At 39.3% G+C, this 26,834-nt stretch overlaps 1 long non-coding RNA gene across 1 annotated transcript in view; it reads left to right on the plus strand.

Annotated features, from left to right (window-relative positions):
- The first annotated feature begins 1,937 nt into the window (after positions 1-1,937).
- LOC310631936 overlaps positions 1,938-26,834 on the plus strand; it is a 79,623-nt gene continuing 54,726 nt past the window's right edge. The window contains exons 1-2 of the long non-coding RNA XR_014490744.1: positions 1,938-2,310; positions 3,405-3,458. This is a non-coding gene — a long non-coding RNA (uncharacterized lncRNA). The remainder of the gene's footprint in view (positions 2,311-3,404; positions 3,459-26,834) is intronic.

Raw genomic sequence — 26,834 nt, forward strand, 5'->3', positions numbered from 1 at the left:
CATTTCTCATATGTTCTTGTAGTCTGTATTTCCTAATCAATTTAGATTTAACTGCTACGTTTGAATAAGACCCAGAAGGCAAATTGTATCAAATACAGTTGTTTGGAATACATAAATATTGGCTGAGGAGAAATTTGGGGAAATCCTTATTTACCAAAGCTTACAAAAACTAAACATTGCTATCGGGAGCTGGAGAAATATTATCCATTGGTACAGATACAGTGGGAAGAGGATTGATAATCCCTTTTGGATAACCTTAAAAAATAGTATGAGAACATGAAAAAGACACAGAATTCAATATCTGTAACAAGACAATGGTGCTTTTATTAAGCCAAATCAAATGGCACAAACATTATATCAGGAAGATGTTATAATAAACAGGTGATGGGGAGAAAAAAGAGAGAGCCCCAAAATTAGATCAGATGCTACAGTCTGAGGTTTAAAGTCAGTGTTAGGATGAGATTTAGTAAGTGATAGATTTTACTGAGTTTGATTACACTTTGTCTCTCTTAGATTAATGGTTCAACTGTACTTTCCCAGGTCCATAAATACAAAAACAATTTGGTCTTAGGTGCATCACCTCTAGCTGCATCCAAAAAGGGGGTATTTCTGAGTTGTCTTCTGAAATCTTAATAGGTACAAATTGCAGCCAAGGTCTTCTGAGATGCACAAGAAGAGCTGACTCTTCAGTTTGGTGAGATTACAAACTAAAAACAAAACAAAACACACACCAACCCTGACAGCTGATTTACTTCCCCCCTGCTCTGAAATTCAATCTCTTTACCTTTGTTCTGTTTAGTTTTCACATTACATGTTGCAAAATGTTAATTTCTTCTTGGAGCTTTGTAAACAGTGCAATTGGCAAAAAGATCAAAGTAGTTGAACATGGTGTAATAGTGTCTCCTAAATGTAACACAAACGTTTCAAACCCTGAATTGCAAGATCAAGGCAGAGCTCTTTCCAGAGCTATCACTGTTGCAAGATAAATAAAATAAATGTTGTAAAACTGAAATGATAAGGGAAAATTTGCTGCAAGACATTTTACTGGAGAAAACAAGAGATGCTAAAATTAGACTTCCTTAGGAAAGTTAGATCTTTGATCTTAACATATGATAATGAAGCACTTTTCAAGGTGTGTGGGCATACATACATACACAATATAGAGTGATACAAGTAATACAGTATATTGGATCTGTTTGACTCCATTTCACATCTCAGTTCAAGTAAAGTAATGGACATAATAATGGACCCATACAGTTGAAAAGTTCACAGTCTGCAGGAGACTGGAGTGAATCACAGCTGTCTATCACAATCTTCCTCTGCTTGATGAACTCCAATTGTCTTGGATTCCAATTTCCACAATCCTCAAGACGTTCCCAGTTTACTGCATCTGAAAGGCAGCAAGATAGGAAAAACATATTTACTCAAAAATGATGGCCAGGTGATCACTACATATTAGTATCAGGTGGGCAATAGAGTATTTATCCCTTGTCAGAGGGCTACACATGATGGAGATGCTCTAGGTCAGACATGTCAAACTCGTGATGTCGTGTGACATCGCATGACGTATCGGAGCTTTTTTCCCATTGCCAGCAATGGGGTGAGCGCGGTTTTGTTGTGATGTGTCCAGCCCGTGGGCCGGCAGTTTGACACCCCTGCTCTAGGTGACAGAATATACCACAGGTTACATTGATAAAATTTTCTGCCCTAGAAATTCCAAATTAAAAACAGGGAACTAAAATCAGCATGCACAATTACATAGATTTTTAAGTGCATTTTTCTGGGTATTCTTGCAACTATATGTTGGTCAAAATGAACTATTAGATTACTTGGATCGTCTAGTAAAGAATATTCTAGTGAGGATGTATGTTTTATGTGCCAAATGTTGATTTATGCTTAATTTTCCTTCCTCCTCCGTTTTGTTTCAGTTACAATTTTAATAATTCAAGTTAATTATGAAAAAATGTCATTGGATCTTGAAGGGGGCAGTGTCTATATTATTTATGATATATTTAGGCCAATATTTGTATTGAAATATATGAGTATATTTACCTCTCTCTCTTTCTTTTTACTAACTGAGCTCCAATTCACACATTCATATCAATAAGAAATTGGGATTTTTAACTTCAGCCTCATAGCAAAAATGTGGAAATTACTTCTCCAGAAACAATTGAAAAAAAATGGATACCAATGACAACTTTAGCAAATTCTGTGATAAAAATCTCCTTGGCAGGCTGCAGGATCACTAACACAGATGTGCCAGCTGTGATAATGGAGGCCTTGCTACTTTCCCTTTGCAAAGAGCCATAGGTAAGAGATTGGTGTCTGGCTACCTCCAAGAGCCACACACATGAAAGACAAGTGAGAAAATAAAAGCAATGCTGAGTTGAGTCTTAATAGTATATCACACAATCATAAAGTTAGAAGGGATCTCAATGGTTCTCCACTCCAACCTCAGCTTAGTACAGATCCACTAAAGCATGTTAGACATATGGTTATCCACCCACTGAAGATCTCCAGTAAAAAATACTACACCACTTAATGAGGCAATACACCTAATGTGTATTGAGTCGCATGTATAGGTAGCAAAGAAATGTGGGTGTCAATAGATATATTCTACTGAGTGAAAAACCTTCAGTACATTCCTCCTGATAGCTACTCTAATTACCCACAGTTTCAACCCACGGCATGAAAGAGAAGAAGTTCACTTCCTTTTCCAGAAGGCAATCTATTCAAAATCTGAAAGTTGCTATCATTTCTCCCTTCAGTGGTCTCTTTTGCAGGTTAAACGTACCTATCTCCTTTATTTACTCCTACCAGAAGTTGGTCATTAGTTCTCTTACTATCTGAATGTTCCAGCTATTGAAGCCCTCTTTAGACTGTAAAGCTCAGAACTGGATACAGTATTCTCAGTGGGGTCCAACAAAGTTAGATCATGCCTTTCTATGTTCTGGACTGTATGTTAATATATTTCCAAATACGATTTGGCATTTGCCTTGTGCTTTTAGTTCTTGGATGTAGTGAGTGTAGAGCATGGGTGTCAAACTCGATTGCGTCATGTGACGTATCATGACATATCATAAAGCTTTTTTTCTTTATGGAGCTGGAATGGCGTGGCCTATGCCTGACACATCTGGCCCGGAGGCCACCAGTTTGACACCCCTGCTATAGAGGATGAAGGACAGAGGGAAAATCTCCTACCAAGGCAATGATCAGAGCCCAGGCCAAAGGAATGGTTTATGAAAAAGCCCCAGACAGCACCTCTGCACTCTCATTCACATGAAGATAAAAGAGGAAGGAAGGGAAGCATATTCAGACTTGCAAGATTGTGTTGCTATTGTTGCTTTAACAGAAAAGTAGCTTTAGGTCTACAAATATGTTTCTTACTCTGGTCTTTCTTATAGAGGTTACTGTTCAACTTGAGATGAGCTAAAAATCCCAGATGCTCCTCACTACTGGTAAGCCAGGTGCCCTTCATCCTAGACTTCTCCTTTCCATTTTTCCTCCCCTGATGCAGGCAGTTGCATTTCTCCTGTTACATTTCATGGCACTGAACCCCACCAAGATCTGTATGAGCCTTCCCTTTCTCTTCCAAAAGGTTAGCCACTCCTCCTTGTGCAGAAGCCCTAGCTTTGTACTCAAGGTGGTGAGCTGGTACATAAAATTAAACTTTGCAAATTGTCTTGATTTGCTGGAGTATACAACCACAAAGCAATTCGACTGTTAATAAAGTTGTCGCTAAGTGAAACCATGACCGTGCTTATGATCTCATTTCAGCTTTTCTTTGCTTTACAGACCTAAGAAGGTCATAATTATGAGGATTGGCCACAAAGTTACTTTTCCCCCACCATCGTAAGGTTACTAAATGAGGATTAACTATGCATCAAACAGCTACAAACCATAAGTTCCTCCCTTCCCTCTTATGCAGGGGTGTCAAACTGCCAGCCTACCCCAGCTCTGGCAGTGGGGAAAAAGTCACAATATGTCGCGACACAACACGTGACGTTGTGAGTTTGACACCCCTGCTCTTATGCAATGAACCACTTTAACTCAGGAGTTTGCCAGAAGTCTTGCTGCAAAAGCCAATCCTTAAAAGCTTAGAAGTCCTCTCCTCAGTGTAAGGCAGGAATCTGAAACAAGTTCATGGAAAAACCCAAGAATCAGTATAGGTTTGTTTATTTGGCCCTGTTTGCAATCTCTGAATAGGTCAGTCTGTTTATGCCTGATGGAACCTGGTCAGGCAATTATGATCCATTCTTGTAAGAACTGAACTGGCTGTGAAATGAGTTTGTGCCTTGTGTTGAGAAAGGTGTACAAAAAAAGAAGAAGCCAGAACTCATTAATTAAAACGTCCTTTGTATGTATGTGCGTGGAATAAGTAAACTAAATGTGGGTGGGTGGGGAATCACCCTGAGAGTTGTTTAGGGAAATCAAACTAAAGATAGCAGCCGGAAAAGGAAGACAAAAACATTGCCTCCTGAAACCTAATAAGGCCATGAGGCCTCAACAGGATTTCATGCCAAGCTTGTTGGTCGAAGCTGGAGAGCCACTATAAAAACCGTTTTGAAGTAAATGTAGCTATTGATAGATTTACTGCATGTAAATCCTGGCTGCTGATTGAAAGGAACAAACTGGAGTTATTTGTGAATTCCTGGCAGGGCTACAGTAGCTGGGCTGTAAAAGTCTGGACGGCCTCATTGTTGTTGTTAGCTGCGAAGTTGCGTCCGACCCATCGTGACCCTGTGGACAACGTTCCTCCAGGCCTTCCTGTCCTCTACATTCCTCCAGGCCTTCCTGTCCTCTACCATCTCCTGGAGTCCATTTAAGCTCACGCCTACTGCTTCAGTGACTCCATCCAGCCACCTCATTCTCTGTCGTCCCCTTCTTCTTTTGCCCTTAATCTTTCCCAGCATTAGGCTCTTCTCCAGTGAGTCCTTCCTTCTCATTAGATGGCCAAAGTATTTGAGTTTTAGCTTCAGGATCTGGCCTTCTAAAGAGCAGTCAGGGTTGATCTCCTCTAGGACTGACCAGTTTGATCGCTTTGCAGTCCAAGGGACTCGCAGGAGTCTTCTCCAGCACCACAGTTCAAAGGCCTCAATTCTTCGGCACTCAGCCTTTCTTATGATCCAACTTTCACTGCCATACATTGCAACTGGGAAGACCATAGCCTTTACTATACACACTTTTGCTGACAGGGTGATGTCTCTGCTTTTTAGTGTGCTGTCTAGATTTGCCATGGCTTTCCTCCCCAGGAGCAAGCAACTTTTAATTTCTTGGCTACAGTCCCCATCTGCAGTGACAGCCTCTAGAGAGTAACAAAAGGTTCCTCGTTGAGCTCTAGTGGCCATCCAGATATTACAGCCAGGTATGGAAGCTTACAGGTGTAAAAGATGCCCCCTCCATCCTCTCTCCCGTTTGTAGATAAAGGACATTGGAGAGTTAACTTCTCTCTTCTTAGCCAATGTTTAAAACACATAAACATTTACAGTTGTGATCTCAACCTGTTTTTAGTTTGGGTGTCTTCAGCCAATCCCAGTTTAATCCTCGACTTATGACCACAATTGAGCCCCAAATTTTTGTTGCTCAGTGAGACATTTGTTAAGTGAACTTTGCCCCATTTTCCGACCGTTCGTGCCAAAGCTATTAAATGAATCACTGCGCTTGTTAAATTAGTATCATGGTTGTTAAGCGAATCTGGATTCCCCATTGACTTTGCTTATCAATGCAAAGGTTGTAAAATGGGCACTGACCCCGGGACACTAGAACCGTCATAAACATGACTAAGTTGCCAAGCATCTGAATTTTGATCCCATGACCATAGGGATACTGTAATGGTTCTGTGTGAAAAGCGGTCATAAGTCGCTTTTTCCAGTGATGTTGCAACTTTGAGTGGTCACTAAATTAACTGTTGTAAGTTGAGGACTACCTGTATAACAAAACATAATTCCTTTCCCTTGGCACCCTCTGTAACTGTTTGCAAAATTGCAAAGGGAAAGCTGTTTAGTTTATTCTTTCAGCCTGAAATTTCTGATGATAATCCCTGGTGAATCGGAGGATTGTGTAACATCATTGTTTCAGCCTTATAGAATTACAGTTTTGGGATGGTACAGCAGGACTGTATGTGTTGGTTTTTGGCAACCCTGTAAAGATGTTATTGTGTGCTGTGTGTTGAAAGATCAGCACCGATAGAACAAAAGTAAGAATATTCCAAAATACTAAAATGAATTGGGAAACCCAGAACCAAAATAAAAATAAAAATAGAAATCACATACAGTACATCTCACATGTGGACAATTACATAAACCTGAAACAAAGTTAAAACCAGTGAAATAACCACTTCCCTCTTGGCCTCAAGCCCCAAACCACCCTGGGATTTGCCACTTTTAAAAGCATCTGAAAGGAAATCCCAAATCAAGTCAGAGGTCAGTGCGGTTCTATTTATTTTACTTATTTTTGTGATTTGTATTGTCTCTTTGTGCCCATATGGCACCCTATCCTTCCATCTCCATGTACTGTATACTTGCAAATTATGTTATTCCCCTCCCTGCTTATAAGCAGAACAAATGCAAAACTTAATACCATCTGGAAGCTTTCTTTTGTTAAGTCTTGTTTGTGTGACCTTTCTTATCATAAGGATCTCATGTGCAGTTTGTGTCAAGTTTTTAACTCCACCAGGAGTAGTAAGATTTATGACCTAACCCACATTAAAGAAAAAAAAAATTAAGGAAAGGCCACGGTAGATTGTTTTATTTTTAAGCTACTGTACTTGGGTCAGAGCCAGACGAAATCTGAGGGCTGACTCACATTCTTTCTCCTCTTCAGTTGTTGCAGGCATGTAGACCAGTCTAGGCAAACTTTCTGTGGCTGGCTGGGATGGGGTGAGTTTTGGGGAGACGGCCAAGCATTGGTGGATGAGGCAATGATGCCACTGTGCAAGACCACATCATACATTTGGGCAGGGATGGGGTGTGTCCCTTCTGGAGCACTTCTGTGGGATGTTGGATTGTAAGCTGTACAGCGTTAGGGAGTGTTGCAGCTCAGAGTTTGTGTGAAGTTGGAGGAGCCTAAGGGGATAGAAAAAGTGCATGAGCCTCAAGTTGATCAGCAAATTAAAAGATAGTCTACCTATTGATTTTATGTAAAGAGCTAACATTCCTCTATAACATGTATATCACAGGAATAATTATCTTCCATTCTGGCATTTATCCATGACATTTGAAGGCTATTCTGTTTTATAGCATTCACCATCACCCCAAATCCTGCTGCATATCTGGCAAGGGTCTGTCATACAATGTGTGACATGAGCATTGGTTTCATCCCTACTTCTTCTACCATATCATTTACATGAATTAATTCATTGACTCTGGTCAACTACTTGTTTCAGAGATGTATGGTGTCATTCCCAGGTGCTCTGTAAAATGACTTATTTTGGTGTGAGTTTTCAGATTCACTCGAAACATGATGGGAAAACGGGTGACAATTTTTAAGAGGGGTACGTACTGGCAGAAAGGGAATGGATAGGATATTTCTGCTGTGATGGATGAATGTTGAGGGATGTTTATGCTTCTCACGTATTTGTTATAGGAAAGTGAGAGCTAGTTATGTCAAGAGAAACAAAATAAAATTGAATGCAGAGGGCTTGGGTTTCTTAAGACGTACGTGTGATTTCTTTCAACTGGAGCTTTGTAGGTTTCCTTGCTTGTTAGCCCTTCCTTCATTTTGCAGTAAGCATCCTTCTAGCTCCTTTACAAGCTGCCTACTCCGTTTCATTGGTTCCTTTAGATGTCTCCTGACTGCTTCTTTGCTAGCGTTGTATGACACTATGTTAACCTCAATTTCCTTTTCAAGGAGTCCCAGCCAGCTAAAACACTTTTCCCTTTCAGATTTTCTTCCTTACTATTTTTGTCTTGATTTATCTATAAAAACTCTGTTTTTCTAAAATTTATGATTAAACTGTCATTTGCCTTAGTTTTTCTAAGAATCAAGAACTCTAATATAATGCATGTTCATTTGCACTCAAAGTTCCCTCTGTTTTAATGTCTTTAGTCATGTCCTTCCTGTTAGTAAGCCCAAACTCAAGGCAGATTGTCTAGTGTCCCACCTCAATCTTTTGAAAGAATGATGAAAAATGATAACCAAATGTAAGAAGTTAATATCTTGAATTTTGCAGAATTAGTCTTCTGATAGATAAAATTTCCCATCACACCCACTTCAGATCTTTTTGAGGTTTCAGATTATCTGCTTGAATAAAGTTTCCTCTTCCTCTTCTGACTGAGTGGATGGCTGTAGTACACTCCAAGCAAGATATCCCTCTCTTACTTTTCATTCTATCTTAACCCAGTTACTCTTAATACTTCTGCTACCATCAGTCTAGGGCAGGGGTCCCCAAACCCTGGTTTGTGGACCGGCACCAGTCCACGGCATGCCAGAAACGGGGCCCTGCAAACAAGTATACCATGCAAAACCACACACCCCTCCAGTCTACAGAAAAACCTCTCTCCATGAAACTGGTCCCTGGTGTCCAAAAGGTTGGGGGCTACTGGTCTAGGGAACCTCAATAGATGTAAATTCATTCTTGTAACGCAGTGTGATGGAGGAATGAATGGATCAAGAGGAGAGGAGCCTGAGAAAAATTGTGCTCATTTGGAGCTGATGAGTTCCTCAAAACAAGTTTGGATGTTAAAGACAGAAACACAATGTGTGGTGTGATAAGTGAATGTGATTGAAGCAAGGAAGTGCTGCAGGGAGATAAAGCAATGGAGACATAGTGAATTATGTTAGTGTTTGTATAGGTTGTATGTTATATAACTTATGTCATATAAAATGCTTATATGTTGTGTGTTCCTTTAATTTCTCTGTTTTACTATTTTTTATTCCCTTTCTGATTTTTACTTAGCTCAAAAGGGGATAGTATGTTGGACACACACACACACACACACACACACACACACACACACACACACACTATTGTGCTTGAGGAAATTACTTTCAGCATAGACAGGCCTGTTGTTACCCTGAGAGGCCTGCTTTTGTTTGAATACAGCCATCTAGGAGGAGAAACAACGGAGCGCCTCCTTGCCTGACATTGTTTTGCATTCTGTCAAAGAGAGAAGCTATTTTCATTGGATAGCTCCTAGACGTTTTTGCAACTATTTATGAAGGATGAATAAAATTGGGAGAGACAAGATTGCCCATTGTTTTCCTTGCAGAAGTAGGGATGTGATGCTACAATACTTTTCAGCTCAGGAGCTGCATCTATTCAATTTGTCAGGTCACCACCTCATTTTCCATTTCCCTTCAAGGAGGGAAATGGCCAAATTGCCCTCAAAACAGAAGGACTCTGCTTCCAGATTCGGAGGGTGGAGAAGAGGAAGCAACAGGAGCATGCAAGCAAAATGTTAGGAAGAGATAAGAGTGGTGTCAACATGCAGGCCATTGTTGAAAACCGTGTCTGGGGGACGTGCAAGGAGAAACCATATATTGCAGAATGAATGCAGTTTTGTCCACTATTGGCAGCATCTGCTCCTGCTATGTATGGGTTCACTGCAAACGGCACATACAGATACAACACGCATACATATACTGTACATACATGGGATTTCATCAGATTCCTAGTTTGTTAGAGTAATGGGAAAAATCTGAACCAATACAGTTTGATCCTGTATAAAAAGAGGTCAGCCAAAAAAAGAAAAAAAAAAGACCCAAAGCAAAGGTAAGAAAAGGGCATTAAAGTCATTAATTGTTACCATCTGTGCCACTTGCTGTTCCTCAGGTTTATCTAGGAGTAGGAGAGACAATTCTTACTTGCAAATCCCACACATTTCAGATGATGTTGAATGTTTCTTCTTGTGTGGTTTCACAAACTGCATAAACAGTTCTCTCACAATGACTTTTTTCCTGTTTTTTCCTGACTTTTTCCCCTTTTCTGTGTTTTGTAAAAATGAACAGAAGATATGTTGGCAGCTGCAGGAACAAGTCTGGCACAGCATTGGAAAAGAGGAATCTTGGTGATGATATCTGTAAAAGTGGAAACTAGGCAGCAATTGACCATATACAGTAGATCCCTAATAGAACAAATTTAAATAGGAAGGGTTCCTTTATAAACTGCACAGCAAGGCAAATTTGGACATTGGAAAAATGGTTTCTAGAATAAAAATGATAAAACCAGTCAAAAATAATAGACAAAAGGGCTTAAGCAGATACTATCAAACCTCTTTAATGTTCCTATGCAGGAATGGTCTGTGCTGGCTACATAAATATTTTGATAAAAATCTTCCTTTACTTGATGAATATTAACTCAGTGAAGTTCATAACTGGTAGTAGTTTTTCTTTTCTTTTCTTGTATGCATCCTCATTCTGTTCATTTACTATTGTGTTCATGTATCTTTGTGAATATTCACACTTTTATATTATGTGTTCTGTATATTTTTGACATGCTCAATTTTATGAACAGGTTCTATAGAACTTGTTAAAATCCCATTACAGCCAGTCCTCATTTAGCAACTACTTCAGTTAGCAAGCATTCACAAATACAATGATAATAAACTGTAGTTTAAAAAAATAATTTTATGACCAATGTGTGCACTCTCCTACCATCGGGTAGAAGCGTAGCCAGCTGCACCAACAGGCTGAAGAACAGTTTCTATCCATGGGCTGTCAGACTCCTGAACAGGAAATAACTCCATGTATGATAGACTTGCGCGTTGTGCAATAAGTTCACATGGTGTAACAAGATGGTGGGTTGTCACTCTGAGTTGTGGTTGGTGTGCATGAAGGGAAGCTCAGCTAATCTCATTGTACATATGTTGTACTTTGACAATAAAGCTGAAATTGAATTGAAATTTCTGTGCCCAATCACAACGCATATCAGTGTGAGAGTAACATTGGTATTGCTGCACAAGGGAACTTTATGTAAATGAGTTATCAGCAACAGTTATCTTTGCAGAGTCTCTCTCTCTCTCTCTCTGTCTCTCTCTCTCTCTCTATCATGGTTTGCTTAGTGACCATTTGGCTGGAATGGGACAGTGGTTGCTAAATGAGGACAGGCTGTACATACATTTGTGTGTATGCAAGGGCTAAAGCAGTAATTTACTTAATAAACATGGAATGCCATGGGGGGGAAAAACATGTTTTCCCTTTCTGTTGAAGTGTGGAGAAGACTTACATGGAGGTCGCTGATTCATGTTGCTACTCTTGAGACAGATCCTGTCCCTCACATGCATTCAGCAGAACCCTAAAAATGATATTACCTGATGGTAAACTTAGACAAATACAAAGAAAAAGAAGGAAAAAAACTTTGTAAAATTACTGGAAATAAGAAACTATGCTAAGCATTTGAAGGGATGCTTTGCATGGTGAGTTGGGGGTAGCACTCTTCCAAACACTTTGTCTAAACCTGATACAGGTGACCATCATGCAAACTTAAGCATACAAATATGCATACCAACATCTATGCACACAGAGCAACTTAATGACACAACCTATCCATCCTATGGACACAAGAGTTCCCTCAACATTTCATATAAGCAGGCATATACTGTACATAGAATGAAGGCTACTGCTAAGCTTGTAAGCCGCCCTGAGTCTTCGGAGAAGGGCGGGATATAAATGGAATTAAAATAAAATAAAAAATAAAAATATGCTTGTTTTGTTTAATCTTATTTATGGAATTTATATACCACCTTTATCCAACTGGTCTCATGGCCCAGTTGCAGGATTTGGGGCATGGCCTCAATTAAGGCACCTTGCTCAGTTCCTCCTCCACTGTTTCACCCAGTCAGACCGCATCCAAAATTAAGCTGGAGAAGAACTCGCACCTCCCTAACAGCTATTTACGCCTTTGCAAGTTGATTCTCATTTTCACACACAGGCTGAAAGCTGTGGAAACAAAAAATGCAGATGTGCACAGTGATAATTAGTTCTTGACAGAAGCTGTGGTAGCCTGTGTAATCCAAGCTGTTGAAAAAGAGTTGTTGTGCTTCATCATGACCCAGTTGGGGGGGGGACATCTGGAAGTAGGGAAAGAAGGCAGCTTTGCGGGGGTTGGGGAAAAGAATAGAAGTTATGGTCTGTATTGAATTGAAATGTTTTTTTCCCCCGTAAAAGTGTAGGAAACTTTCAAACCGTGTTAGATTCAGTTGCAAATAATTGTGGGGAGGGGAAAATGCAAATTGAGAAGGAAGACGATATGTGACCCACAGGTCCTTTAAGAATTTTTTTAAAAAACAACTCTGCTTAGGTAAGTAATAGACACAAATCGCTAGGAAATAGTCAAGGCTAGCCTATCTTTCTATTTAGCCAATGCAGACCTGTTTGAATTAGCCAAATAATCCTTGAGCACTCAGTTCTGGTTTTGCTAAACTTTCCAGTGCAAAGAATTTGAGAGCCAAATTTGAAGCCAAAGAGAAAATTTCAAAATAAGTACAGGTTGGCAATCTAGGCTAGAAACCGGGAGATGGTGAGTTCTAGTCCTGCCTTAGTACCAGCTGAGTAACTTTGGTCTCAGCCCAATTCACTTCACAGGGTTGTTGTTATGGGGAAAATAGGAGGAAGGAGTATGTGTGTGTGTGTGTGTGTGTGTGTGTGTGTATATATATATATATATATATATATATATATATATATATATATATATATATATATATATATATATGTGGATCTTTGGTTATTCGGGTTTTTCACCGCGTAGAACTAAAGGTGTAGGGGCGACGTTTCGACGGAATCCCATCCGTCATCATCAGGTTGGAGGCTTCTGCTTCCTTCTTCTGGGAGAAGCTGAAGCCACCAGCCTGAGGATGACGGATGAGATTTCGTCGAAACGTTGCCGGGTGTTTGTATGTGGATCTTTGGTCATTCGGGTTTTTCCCCACATAGAATCTACCCAGATTTAGTTTACTAGTTAAGGATGGCATTTCTAAGCGGGTGAATACTTGTAACTATAGCCTGAATTTTGCAAGCATAGATGTGTTATCTCCTGGCTGCTACAAGATACTTTCCATCCTCCGGGTTGCATCAAATCAGGCAAATGAAGAGTAGTGGAGTCCTGAGGTAACTGCCAAGTTTGCCTTCTGGGATGCTAAGCTCTGCTGGATGAAGTAAACATCACGCTCCAGATTTTAGCTGGTTACATTAATCAGTGTTTTTGGTTGATGTAAGGCAAATTTCCAGGTGGATTACAATTGCCTTAACCATTTGGAAGTCCCTTCTTGTCATTTATTTTTATTACCGCTGACTTAACAGATTTTCCTTAATCTCAGCTTTCAGATTTGTGGTGAACAACATGTGTACATACGGCTCATTTCAACCTTATAGATGGCCTTAGATGGCCTTTGATTGGCAATTGGATTCAGAACAGACAAGCCAGAGTAATTCTTCATCCAATATGTAATAATTACTTTATGGCAACACTTTTCAGAAAAGATGTAGTAATGGCTGCTGTACAGTCTTAGAGGGCAAGTCCAGATTCCAGTAAGCTCAAGGGAAAGTGCAATAGAGGAGCCTCTTGTCTTATGGAAATCTTCGTGAATAGCTAGTAGCAGTGATATTTTAATTTCTGATAATGCCTTGGAGCACCTAGCATTATGGTTTCAAAGATTTGGGGCCATCATTTCCTTGAATTTAAGATGAAAAATCAGCTATGCAAGTCAGCATGTTGCTTTGAGAGTATTCTACATTTAACTGATAACATGCCAGTAACTACGGCTCTTTTCCATATGTATATGGAAAAAGGTCTTTCTATGGAGATGACCAAATGAGGCAGATCAGGCAGTCTTGCATCATGGAGGCCCAGTGACTCACCTCCATAAAATTCTTTGCTATATCATTTTGTAGGCCACACAAGTGGGAAATAGAATAGGATTTTTTAGAATAGAAAAGAGCTGGAAGGGACCTTGGAGATCTTCTAGTCCAGCCCCCTGCTCAAGCAGGAGAACCTATATCATCTCAGATAGGTGAATGTCTAGTCTCTTCTTAAAAATCTCCAGTTACGGAGCACCCACGATTTCTGGAGGCAAGGTGTTCCACTGGTTGATTGTCCTCACTGTCAGGAAGCTTCTTCTTAATTCCAGGTTGCTTCTCTCTTTGATCAGTTTCCAATCATTGTTTCTCGTCCTTCCCTCTGGTGCTTTGGTGAACAACCTGGCCCCCTCTGCCTTGTGGTAGCCCCTCAGATACTGGAATACTGCTATTATGTCTCCCCTATTCTTTTCTTTAGACTAGCCAAACCCAAGTCCCGTATCCGTTCTTTGTATGTTTTAGTCTTTGTTGCTCTTCTCTGAATTATCTTTGTTGCTCTTCTCTGGATTTTTCCTAAACTCTCAGCATCTTTTTTGTGATATGGTGACCAAAATTGGCTGCAGTATTCCAGGTGTGGTCTCACTAGGGTTTTATAAAGTAGTACTAATACTTCACGTGATCTTGATTTTATGCCTCTGTTTATACAACCCAGGATTGTATTAGCTTTTTTGGCTGCTGCTGCACACTGCTTATGCTCTCCATGTGGATGTAGTGCCATTGAGGACTACTCATTGAGTACGGTTTGTCAGCCAGCTACAGATCCATCTGGTGGTGATGTTATCTAATATTCCACCTTTTCCTAGCTTACCAAGGAATAGGTTGTGGTTTACTTTGTCAAATGCCTTACTGAAATCTTACTTATTTTAATTTTTGTTTCTAGTATGTCTTTTGCAGTGGTTTTTTTTTTTGGTATGTTGGGCTATAGTTTCTTTTTGTGTGAAAACTGACGCAAAGTATAAGTTAAGCAGCTCTGCTTTCTCCCTGTTGCCTGTAATTTCCTTGCCATCTTCTCTCTTTAGTGGGCCTACAGTTTCCTTGACTTTTTGTTGTTGTTAATATGTTGGAAGAAACTTTGTTTATTGTCCTTGATTTCTGTTGCAAGTCTTTGTTCATTCTGAGCCTTTGCTTTCCTGACTTAGTCTTTGCATGTTCTGCCTGTCTACTGATAATTGGCCTTAGTTATGTGCCCCTCTTTCCATTTTTTTGTATTTGTCCTTTTTCTCTTTCAGTTTGTTAGAGAGATCTTTGTGCAGCCATGCTGGTTTCTTCTTGAAATTCTTGTTTTTCTTTCTCAATGGTATTGTTCTGGTCTGGGCTTTTGTGATCACATTTTTCAGGGTTTCCCATGCTTCTTGGGTTGTTTTCCCCTTTATGATTTTCATCCATGGGATCTTTTCTAGGTTCTCTCTGAGTTTGTTAAAGTCGGCTCTTTTGAGGTTTAAGACATTGGTTGGATAGTTTTCTATTGCTAGTGTTTGCATTATATTAAATTTCAGTATGACGTGGTCACTTTCACCTAAGGTTCTGGCAATTTTGATCCCCTCTATCACTTCTTCTCTATTTGTAAGGATTAAGTCCAGTATAGCTTTACGTCTAGTTCCCTCCTCCACCTTTTGAGTGACAAAGTTGTCAGCTAGGTTGGTTAGGAGTCTGTTTGATCTCTCGCTCGCTGCAGAGCTTGTCTCCCAGTTGATATCTGGATAGTTGAAGTCTCCCATTACTACTGTGGTATGCTTCCTACATGCATTTGTTAACTGGTTGGCAAAGAGTTCATCTATTTCTTATGATTGGTTGGGTGGCCTGTAATATACACCTATGGTAATGTCACTATTTTTTTCTCTTTTATATTGATTGTTGATTGAGTTTTTATTTTTTTTCATCACTGCCTACCTCATTGTTTGATTTGTTTTCTTGGGATTTGTGATTGGTTTTGGGTTCTGGAGATTCTAGAGATTGGTTTTAGTTTAAAGCCCTCCTGATGAGTTGGGGCAGTCTTTTTCCAAGTACATTTTTGCCTGTTTTTGTGAGGTGCAGCCCATCCCTTGCCAATAGTCCTTCATGTAGGAAATGCAGTCTATGATTCAGGAAACCAAAGTTTTCTTGGTGACACCAACCCTTTAGCCAATGGTTTATTTCTAAAATTCTCTTTTCCCTTAATGGGTGCTGGCCTTTCAGTGGGAGTACTGATGAGAACACTACTTGTGCTCCTAGCTTCTTAACTTTATTGCCTAGTTGTTTGCAAACACTCACTATTGTACTCAGGTTTTTTGTTGTGTTGTTCGTCTCAATGCGGTGGTGGAGGAGGGAGTAGTAATGTGTGGGCCTAATTATTTTGGTTAGGTTCTCAGCCACATCTTTGATTTTTGCTCAAGGGAGACAGCATACCTCCCTGGATTGTATTTCTGTCTGCAAATGGATGGTTCTGTTCCTTTCATGATAGAATCTCCTATTACCAACACTCCCCTTCCTTTTTTGGGGGGGAGGGTGAAGTCGGGTGCTTTTCTGTTTATCTCAGGTGTGTTTGTTGATGTGGCTTTTTAAAGGGATATTTGAAGTGACTTTTGGGGGGATATTTGAAGTTGTTTCTTTGCTAGGTGTCTGCATGTCTTCTATAGGGGGGGTTTGTGGGTCTGCGTGTTTCCATCTAAGGGGAGAAATCGATTGCTCAGTTTTAATGGGGCTTCTTCTGGTTGGGTAGGATTGGGCAGAAGGGGATTGTTTGTTGTATGCTGTTCCTTTCTTTGGGTATTGTGTTTCCTTCTATGTGTCACATACCTCCATTTGTCTTCCTCCAAGGGGTTATCAGTAAGGTCAAGTCCTCTGGGAGTTGTTTGTTGTTTGGTTCAGTTTGGGTGGAGCTTTCTTTCGTACATTGGGGTTTGGCTAGAGTTGCCTCTAAGTTCCTAATCTTCTCCTGTAGTAGTTCACATAATTTGTATCTAATGCATGTATAGTTTGGGTGTTCTTTGGGCATCAGTGCATACATGGAACATGTATTGCATATCACAATGGTATCAGTCACCTGTTCCATGAGTTTGGTGTTTGATAGTCCCTCTTTTTGGTTGGTGGATGTGCTTTGCTGTTGGCCTTCTTTCTAGCTTCTCTGTTCTGGGTAATTATGCCTATTTTGGGTAATTATGCCTTTTTTCTGCCTGTTTATGCTTGTTTTTGTGCCCTGTTATTTTGGTGTAGATGAAGTATTTGGTAGTTTATATTGAGGTTAAAGGTTACTGTTTTCTTGATTTGTTCCTTATTTAACTCTGTCCTCTCTGCCTTAGTTTTCTGACTGCCTTTCTGTACTCAGCCGGTCTTTCTGATTGCCCTCAGTTGCCTCTAGCCATTGCTCCATCTCTGACATTCGGCCATGTTTTTTCAGGCTGCCAGTTGAGTCCTCCGCTGCTTTGCTGTCTCTGTCGTGCTGCCTTGCCACTGCTTGCAGGCCTCCAGTCTGCCGCTGCTGCCTCGCCTCCACCTTCAGGCCTCCTGGTTCATAGAAAAGAACGCCGTTGCCTACAGGCCTCCCAGTTCACCGCTGCTAATGAACCTTTGGATGAGTTTTGCCATTTCTGTAGTATTATAATATCCCAAGCTGCAGTAAACAGCATTCATTTTGCACAGCTGTAAAAATGTCTTATGTCTTGAGCATAAAAGAAAATAATAACAGTATTCTAGGTTCTTGGATTCTATAGGTGGAAAAAATGCCAAATCCAGTCTAAATATCGGCTGACTTTGTGACCAAGCATAGCACTATAGAGGCTATTAGCATTCTCTATTGATCCAATAAAAAAGTCCAATGTATGTTTTCTAAATAGCAAGAATAGCGTAAAGGAGAATAAATAAATAGCATAAAGGAGAAAAACAAAAATGACCTTAAACAGAGGGAATAATTAAACACAGAGTACATGATGAAGAAGTAACATCTATGAAAACACTAAACAAAAAGTAAGACCAGGGATGTATCAGAGTAATGCAGTTTAATGGGTCCTAACACTAAAGATAATAAATAAAATAAATAACATTAATAAAAATGGTATTTATAGCCTCATTTTAGTTGTTGGAAAATTCCCTGCGGGCCACCATGGCTTTATCTATTCTTGCTTCTTCTGTTGTATCTAGTTTGCAAAGTTAAATGGAATTGTGTCTCTTGGGTGTAATAATATTTTCTAAAATAAAGGCAAGGAGACATCATGAAATTAGCCTCACATAATCAGATGCATGCTGGCAGCGCTGGATTGTAATCCCCACTGATTTCACTCCTCCTTATGAGAGCAAATGCAGCCCAACACATGTAGGCAGCATTAAATCAGGAAAGATTGTCCTGGAGGTACCTAATTCTAGTTAGCTAATATACATCGATGATCAGGGCCTAACCTGGATAAGCTGACTCTTACTGTCTATGGTTTGCCTAACCAGAGTTTTTGGCAATATGGAATTCAATCAAATTAGGTGTTGTGCTCTCAAATGCTGCCTAAAAAGGACACCCGTTACTTCTTTTTTCTTTCCTTCTTTGCAAGAGACAAGGAATGTCAAGTCTCCTTTTACATTTCTTTTCCTTCATCAAAGGGCTCCACAGCCCACCCCATGTTGTGTCCAGCTGTTTGGGATCACACTTTTCTAGGAGAAGAGAAAGGGCCAAGTGTAAACCAGGAAAGATGACCCAATAAAATGAGTTTTTAGCCATCTCACTTACAGAAACAGGAAATACAAATATTGCTCAGCAGGATAAATAACATGCAGATGGTGAGAGAGGGAGCTGCTCCAGTTAATTGGGAGAAACAGTGACAAATCCTGTTATTCAGGATGAAATTGTATCACTGACGAGATGAAGGTCTTCCAGTAAAGCCCCAATAAAAAGATTTTTTTTAAAAAAATATCAAATGACATATTCTACATTTCCATAGATTAACTCACTTCAGTGTTTGCTAATTTTGCACTGCCAACGGTCTAAGCCTAAAGTGGGTCTGAGGCAGGTTTATAAGTACAACACATTATGGCTTAACTGTTGAATGGTGCCTGGTACGGCCTTAGAATGCACTCCATGATTGCTGGATTATTTTTCTCCATGTCTCTTCAAATGAGTGCTGCAAATGGGGAAAGGGTGACTTTATTCCACTCATCACTCCTACATTTTGTTACCGAAGAAAAATACAGTTTTTGATAGCAACTTCTCACAGCCACTAACATGCATTCCATATCTGAGATCATGCCTGTGAATGTAGGTGCTATTTCCCCATTGAAAATAAATGATGACAATAGCATTCTATTATACCCATTGTTGCATTGAATGGCCAACTTCCTATGCTTCCAACAGCAAGGAAGTATATAAACTCATAAACATATTTCTTTTTCTTAAGGATTACTTAGGGTTTTACATATGAGGGCAATTCGGAAATAAACCTCTGTTTGGTTATCAATGGCAGAGAGCAACACCACATCGGAAGTCAGCATACCCCGATGCTTGTTATGGATGGTTCGTCTGAGTTTTCATAACTTTTCACAGTAGACTTCTGAATTGATGGATGAACCACACTCTATGAACTTCACTAGCAATATTCCTTTGGCATCTTCACATTTGGTGGGAGTTTTTATGGCACCACCTTCTGGTGTGATGTTGGTTCACGATAATGCTCACCCACACACCGCTAGACGCACTCAAGAACTTTTGAAGCAGTTCCATTGAGATGTTTTTGATCACCCCACCCCCCCGCTCCCCAGAATAGCTCAGATTTGGCACCGAGTGACGATTACTAAGGAATTTCAAACCTTGTAAGACATTATGACAAGTGCCTCAATTTGAATGGCGATTATGTCAAAAAGTAATGTAATGTAGTTTTCTAATGCGTATAATAAAAGTTCTGTATCTGCGAGTGTCTGTCATTGATAACCTTGTATATACAAGGAACTTCTTTCATCACTCCTTTATTCTTATAACTAACATTCCAGCTACATGCAGGTAACAACTTGCATTACTTACGTCCCTTCTGGATTTTTAAGAATTTAACTTAACGTACAGAAAATATAAGTTTCAAGTTACAGCTAGACACTATTGCAACTGGTTTATTATTATTTTCCCATTCCAATTTGCCCCAGGTTATTGAAGATTTGCTGTAATAATTTCTGCTTTTACCAGCTAAAAGTTTAGCTTCCTTCCACTTTCTTGTACATTGTTGATTTTTCACTCAGCTGCATGTAAAGAATAGCTATCATGAATTTCTTAGCCCAAAACGTTTACTGATAGGAAGAAGGCATCTTCTTCTTTGCATATCTAGCTTGAACTTTGCATATCCTGAGTCAACAACTTTGCAAATGCTGAGTTACCATGAATGATCAAAAGCAAGGCTACAACATGGCCATGACATTTCAGACAGTAGAGATTAAGAGAGCAGTAGATGTGCAAAATGAACCCTGGCTAAAGACACAATTCTTGAAAATGTTGGCATGGAATATTATGAAAAGGAAATCTCCTTTAGGTCTTGCTTATAAACTATTCTCTCTGTAAGAATTCTCTCTTTGATCAGTTTCCAACCATTGTTTCTTGTCCTGCCCTCTGGTGCTTTGGAGAATAATGTGACCCCCTCATTTTTGTGGCAACCCCTCAAATACTGGAATACTGCTATCATGTCAATCCGTTTCTTCTTTTCTTTAGACTAGCCAAACCCAGTCCTACAGCCGTTGTTCATATGTTTTAGTGTTTTAGTTGTTTTAGTTTATTAAACAGTTTATTTAATGATTAGTCTTACAACTATATTGAAAAGTTATATATCCCATAGAACAGAAGAACGTAGCAAAACTTTTGTTAACTGGAAACATCTTAATAAAAGAAACATTTATCTATTTATGCACCTTATTCCACTCAGTAAACACAGTTGCATTTTGAAGCTGGGCTCTCTGACCAAGGACCTCAGTGGATAGCAGTGAGAAAAGATATGTAAATTAATTGCCTACTTAGGGAACATCGTTATTTGTTGTTTCACTTCAGACAGCAAAATGGATTAGGTCTCCTTTTATTAGGAAACCCAAAACTAACCCAACAAGCCAGCAACTCATTTATTCTCTCATTTGATTCTCTTTGATCATAATGTTGAGAAGCATTTTGTGCTCTGGGAAGTCATAAAGGGAGGAAATACTCAAAAATATCCTCAATCTATTCTGGTGAACTTAAAATAGTGTTCTCTTGTACACTGCTCATCCTTAGTTGAGTCAGGATGGTCAGTGATTCCGTAAACAGCAATCAATGATTTTTTTTAAAAAAAACCCCAGTATCAGAGGTGGCCAATTTTTTCTTAGGTAGAGTTGGTGATTCTAAATTAGATAATTTGGAATGTCATATTCTTACAAAGTGTCCAGAATCATACATGTTAATATATATTTCTGCTTTGGAAATCCAGTCATGCAAAGGCTGTGAGCATTGCCCCTCAACTGTTCACTTCTCTTGTGTTTCCCCTCTTTTGTTGCAACAAATAAAAATAGCATCTCCTTCAGTAGCCTTTGGACCATATTGGCTAACCCTACAGGGGAAATGATTGACACAACCTTTGGCATGCTTGCAATAAGAACTGTCTGCTATGGTCCTTCAATTGTTGACTACTTTGGCATCATAGAAGCTTCTATGTCTCATTAAAAATTGGAAAAAAAAGAACTAGAAAATGGATTTAAAATCTCCCTTAATATGCATACCAACTAATTTGATAAGTTCACAATCTGTTTTTTGCTATGTGTGTTTCCGTTGCTGGTACATGATGTTGCTTTCTGAAGGTAAATTTTAACAGTTCCATAGGTAACTGAAGGTTCTTAACTATGTTTGCTGAAATTTAGATTTCTGCAAAATTTATGCTCCCATTCTTGCATTTTGTCTGTTTACATTTCATCATTCCATACATCCTGAATGACTACTGATATTTCAAACTGGGATCCTATTACCTGATATCTTATAAGCAAAGTTCTTGTAATGTATGGCAAACATTTATCTCAATTGTACATTGTTTTGTTGCTCAAACTTTGTGCTTTGTATAGGATTTGCACATTTAGAAATCACATATTCAGACTAGAGTGTTACTAGGTACACCAAAAGAAAATTATGCTGAATCTTTTGTTTCAACATTATTGAACTTTAACACTTTTTGAGAGGTTATCTGCTGGAAAGACTTTATGTTGCCACATTTGTGATTTAAAGGGAAAAATGACAAGTTAAAAACTGCATTAATGTTAAATGTTAACAAAAATAAGACAAAGGTAATATCAACTAGCAAGTTATAAGTATCAGTGTACTTATAGTTGGTAATAAAGAAGTATAAATGGTGGAATTGGACTTGAGAGTTGATAAAGAGGGATGTATGCAAGTACAGTAACAAAAGTAAACCTAGAGTGGAAGACAGTGAGAAAAGACTTATGGCAGCTCAGGGAATGAATACTGATGATTTGATGTTTTTTCTACTCTCCTACTAATTAGCTGGAGGAAGTGCTGATTAGCTCATGATGCTTTTAACCTTTTGAAGCCAAAGAGGGGACAATGATAGCAAGTCAGGTTCAAATTGTCTCATGAGGGATTAGAAATGAAAACAATGTGGTGTGAAGGTACTTATGAGTTGGATAATCCTTCAAACAGAGTAGGGTCCTCTGCAACGTAGAATATGATCTTATAGACATAGAGTGTGTAAAAAATCAGCCAATGAAGACTACTGCTAAGCTTGTAAGCTGCCCTGAGTCTTCGGAGAAGGGCGGGATATAAATGGAATAAAAATAAAAAAATAAATAAATAATTAATATATTATGCTGTCCCAATGCACATTACCTGATAGTCTTTTTTTTTTTTACAACTTTCTAGTCTATTGCTGAAACAGAGGCACTGACTGGCATTTGTGCCTGAGGACTAGAATTGGGTTTCTCTGTTCCTAGTGCAGGATATTAACTGCTATACTTGCATTTCCCTTGTGTCTATCTCTGTCTGTCTCTGTGAATGCTTCTTAGGCCAAGCAGGGAAAGATGAAATTTTCTTCTTAGACTTAGACTATTCCTTTGGTTTCTGATGTTTTTTTGAAGAGTGGTGTTACCAGTGAGTTATGGGGGCAAGAAGATCGAATGTTGGCCTAATCCAAGTTTACATTAATTAGGTAATCTAATATTATCTCCAGAAGGTAGATTTAAGATTGAATTGGGAGTCAGTTTAGTATTAAAAAGATACAGGAGGAAACATTCCAAAAAACAACCAGTAAAGAAACAGCTTAAGATTCCCTGTGCCACCTTTCTTTCCTTTTTCTTTTAGTATTTCCTCCGAGCTCATTGCCTTTTGCTCTAGAGATGGAGAGGTCTGATCTAGATGAATGAATGTTGGACATGTGAATGAATCTGAGGCCAGCATCTGTGGGTGATATCACATATATTGTTTTTGTCTTGAGGGGTGAACGCAGAGTAAAGACATCCTAGTAAGGTAACCTTCTCCAGGACATGAATGCCAGCTGCTATTTGACCTCTGAGTCTTTTAGCTTCCAAAGGCACAATGTTTACAGTGACCTCTGACTTCTCCTAATGTTCAAATCCTTGTCTAAGTCCAGAGTAGGAGGAAATGTTAAAATAGAAACCAGCCACTCTCCACCTTCCTGGCTTATCTTACATTTCCCAAAGTCTGCAACATGAACAGCCTGTGGACGTTTCTGGGCTAATGAGGAACAATCAGCAGCCTTAGACATTTTGATCTTTTGAAAAGTAGCTATTTTTCAAAGTAGTCTTTTGAAGCAGTATACAGTAGCAGTATGCAAACAAGTAGTATTGTTTAACATCTTTATTTTATGCTCTTTGGAACAGGCACAGTACATTATAGACTTCATTAAGCCATTTCATTTTCCAGATTCCCACTTTTTTGCCTTAAAAATTTAAGCTTATAATTTGGTAAAATAATGTCAAGTTCCATAATATCAAGAAGGGTGACAGAACATATCAGGAAGTTTCTTTCCCCACATGCACTGTCCACATAGCCTCTTGATTATGAATGCATTGGACACGTGAAGGACTTCTATGCCTACATTTCAGGGCTTCTTCCCTTGGGCTCGGAAAGCACAGCTTATGCTGAGTACGTGGCTGGGCTGTGTGGAACCAATGGGGAATGAGATGAGGTCCAATGCTGCAACAGCTTCACATGTTTATGCAAATGTATAATGGGCTTCAAGCAAACATCCTTAAACTTTGAGAGACTAGAGCAAGGGTCTTCAAACTTGGTCCTTTTATGACTTGTGGAGTTCAACTCCCAGAATTCCTCAGGCAGCATGCCTGGCTGAGGAATTCTGGGAGTTGAACTCCACAAGTCATAAAAGGACCAAGTTTGAGACCCCTGGACTAGAACCATTCTGTCTTGAAGCTAAGCTGCTCAATTTCCCCAGGGCCCAGTGGGTTGCAGACAGACAGGAGAAGACAGGGAGGTGGACATATCTTTTATTCCTTTCCTTTTAAAAATGTTTTTCCTCTCATTGTATTACTTTTAAATTATGGTAGTCTGATTTTGATTCAGTTTGGGGTGTAATAGAAGAGAGAGATTACATTTGGATCCTTCCCATCATGAACATTTCCTGCCCTGCTCCTACCTATACCTGCTATACCAACTTTCCCGAATTCTGGTGCTCAGGAATTTTAAATTCACAAATTCCCAACCACGGTAGCATGCTGTCTGAGGAATTCTGAGAGCTGAAGTCCACAAGTCATAAAAGGGCCTGTCTTAGATAGTACCGGTATATGGATTAACCTTTTCCAGAGATATGTAGACTGGAAAAGAGCAGACTGCAATTATTTTGTTTAAGTTTCTATAAGGGAATTGAAAATATAGTTTATAACATTTTGGAAAACAATATTCTCACATGTATCTTGGAGCCAATTAGCATTTTGAAAGAATCCAAACAATGCCAAAGTAGGGCTCTGGAAGCTGAGGAAAAAGATCAGCTAAATCCATTCATTCCAACTTTTTCTTTTTCAGCCGTGCTTATCAGTAATCTGGAAATATTAACCGATTAACTCTTTACTATGTCGCCATCTTGATTGTAGTGATTCTCTCTACTCCAAACTGTCTTCTTCCATGTATCCTACCAGCTCCTATGTTGCTCTGAAGGAACCCTTGATTTGGGGAAAGATTTCCGAGACCACCACAGACAGCCTGGAGAATACAGAGATGGGATAATTTATTTATTTGTATCTCACTGTTATTGTTTTTATAAATAACTCAATAATTGATAAACATGCCCAACACACATTTCTCCTCCTCTTTTTCCCACAACAACAATCCTGCGAGGTGGGTTGGGCTGAGAGAGTGACTTTTCTTAAATTAGCAGAAAGTTCCTCATAGATCCAAATCAATGCTAGCTGTAATGTATTGGGCCTTTTACTTGAACTGTTTTCATGTGTCTTTTGAATTAAGCTTACGATTGCTTAATAAGGGTGTCTGTGTAACGGTCACTGACTGCCCAGACATGCAGTCTCTAGGATGATCATTGGTTGGCTCTGAATTGATGTGAGACAGCAGTACTATCTGTTGGATCCTTTAAACCTATTGGCCGCCGCCTAGTGGCCAACTGTATAAGTAGCTGCGCAGAAGCCTCTGGTTCAGTTCTGTTCCTATTACTTCAATAAAGCAATGTTCCTGTTTGAACCCTCTCGTCTCGCCTCCTGCTTCCAAAGAACACACTACACAACACTAACTGAAGTCTCAACTTCTCAAACACAGTGCTTTCTAAAACGTATACTTAACTTTAAAACCAATGTCAGTTTTAATTAAGCAGTATCTTTCAAAACCTGTTGCTGAAGAAGATGACTGGAAAATTTTTATTCTGCTCCAAGCCTTTTTTGTGAAATTCCCATCAGTATCTGATTGGCCACTGTGGCATTGAAAAGCTGGGTTTGGTGGGCCATTTCTTGGCCTCAACAGAGTTTTTCTGTTGGGGGCTTTAAATGCTGATATTCAAAAATTAGATACAGAGATGAGACAGAGCTGAAGCACAGAGTTATCTCCACAGAAAGAAGCATAGTCTGCTTTCAGAGGACAATGTTTATTTTAACAAGAAAAAAAATAAATTGTTAAAATATTAATATTGTCTTTGCTAACTCCTTCTCTGTGGGGTATTTTGGGGATATCTGTTTATAACTCTTTTCATATTGGCTTACTGGAGTCAACAGGATGGAGAAGATAAAATAAGATTTGCCTGGAATACTACTGAGACCCAGTGGTGAGTCAAGACCCACTGTTCGAGAAATGTTGTGCTATAAATTAACAGGGGAAGAATATTAAACAGATACATTATTTAATATCTCCACCTAGCAAAATTAAAAACAATCCCTCAGGGGAAAGGAGACATAATAATTTCTACATCCCTTTCCTGCTTTCTTCCTATTTTTCTACTCTAAAAGGAAATTATGGAGGGGAAAGGAACCAGCAATTTAATTAACCCACTCAATGAAAGCTGATGAAGTTTTCAGACTAGCTTCTGCAGATTTTGAGACTGAAATTCTGTGAGACAGCAGTACTATCTGTTGGATCCATCTAGTTCCTTTTGAGTTTGGTTATGATTATGGGGCTCTGCTGCAGAATAACAGGAAGTGTGATTAGGAGAAAGGATCAGAGAAAATGTTTCTAATTCCTTCTCCAGATTGCATTTAGGCTTTTGTTTTTTCCCTTTCTTGCTACAGAAAGACTTTTCTTTCCTGTTGGCTCTTGGGATGCTCTGCAAGCAGGAAGACGCACGTACTGTAAGGAAAAATCTGCATGATCCTTCTTGGCGTTGGCTTCTTTGAACATCCTCTTGCTCACCAAAGCTACAAGGCCACAAGTGTGTAAAAAAAACCCATGTATCTATATACAGTATGTAGATATTGTAGACAGAGTCTTCTGGTTGGATAGGCAGATGCAGAAGCAGAGACACAAAACACTCCTGCATAGGTATAAATAGAAAAGAATTCCCTAGAACTTTTACCTGTATTACATACTCTGTGAGGTGGATATTCAATTTTCTTTACAGAAGCATATCACAAAGTAAATGCACTAAGGCTTGCTTGTGGTATGCTGT

The sequence above is a fragment of the Vipera ursinii genome (assembly GCF_947247035.1).
Source record: "Vipera ursinii genome assembly, chromosome: 1".
Lineage (NCBI taxonomy): Eukaryota > Metazoa > Chordata > Lepidosauria > Squamata > Viperidae > Vipera > Vipera ursinii.